The following is a 500-nucleotide window of genomic DNA, read 5'->3' on the forward strand; positions in this document are numbered from 1 at the left end:
TCTAGAGACTTCTGTTTTCTCTCTTGTGGTGACAAAATAAACACGGCGATCATTGTGGAGTCACAGATGAAGAATTAAGGGTGGTGGCTAGTGGGAACGCAAGAATGAAAGGTTTGTGCGTTTATCTCAGCTTGGTATCTGGTTTAGGATGTATGTTTCAGTTCCTAGGCAGAATTGCTGGTATAAATGTATGTGAAGTACTAGTCCGCATTTTTAATGACCGAGGATGGGGTGGCATGGCCCAGTGAAAGAATAATCATCTTCCAACCTAAATGTTGTGGGTGCGATCCCCTGATTACCAGTGGTAATCATGTCAAAGTATCCTTGAGCAAGTTACTGAACCCTACATTGCTCCTGATGCTGTGTCATCAGTACAAAAATGAAATGACAGAGTCAAAAGTGACAGGCCATTTCCCCAAATATTAATGAATAAATAATTACTTGTTGCCCCCCCGTATTAGTCAGTAGCCTCAACTCAAAATAAAACTTCTTTTGTTTGG

This window comes from Corythoichthys intestinalis, chromosome 9 (assembly GCF_030265065.1).
Source record: "Corythoichthys intestinalis isolate RoL2023-P3 chromosome 9, ASM3026506v1, whole genome shotgun sequence".
Classification (NCBI taxonomy): domain Eukaryota; kingdom Metazoa; phylum Chordata; class Actinopteri; order Syngnathiformes; family Syngnathidae; genus Corythoichthys; species Corythoichthys intestinalis.